We start from the raw sequence: 617 nt of genomic DNA, 5'->3' as shown, positions 1-617 counted from the left end.
TATAAATCAAAACTCCTCGCTTCTACAGATTTTCTGCAGCGACGAATCCGAGCTGTGGCGAGAGTTCTAAATGAAGGTTTTTCCAAATATGTATTTTTTATTTGCCCAAACTATTCTCATCTCACCACATTCAGAAACGATTTAGAACAAAAAAAAAAAAAGCAGCCGTATTTACCGTACAATTTTATGGGTCCTGGTTGGGAGGGACGGAGGTGGGAGGGTGGGGGGTGAGTCCTGTTAGGACTCTCCTCATCTCATACCAGGTTTCCTCCTCCTTCCTCCTTCTTCTCCTCCACCTCCTCCTCTTCTTCCTCCACCTCCTACTCCTCCCCTTCTTCCTCCTCCTCCTCCTCTTCCTCCACCTCCTCTTCTTCCTCCTCCTCCTCCTCCTCCTCCTCCACCCCCTCCTTCTACTCTTCTTCCTCCACCTCCTACTCCTCTTCTTCACTCTCCTTCACCTCTCCCTCCTCCTCCTCCTCTTCTTCCTCCACCTCCTCCTCCTCTTCTTCACTCTCCTTCACCTCTCCCTCCTCCTCCTTCTCCCCTCTTCCTCCTCCTCCTTCATCCTATTCCTCATCCTCCTCCTTCTCCATCTTCCTATTCCTCCTCCTCCTCCA

This window comes from Macrobrachium rosenbergii, chromosome 30 (genome assembly GCF_040412425.1).
Source record: "Macrobrachium rosenbergii isolate ZJJX-2024 chromosome 30, ASM4041242v1, whole genome shotgun sequence".
Taxonomy (NCBI): domain Eukaryota; kingdom Metazoa; phylum Arthropoda; class Malacostraca; order Decapoda; family Palaemonidae; genus Macrobrachium; species Macrobrachium rosenbergii.
This window is presented reverse-complemented; position numbering follows the sequence as displayed.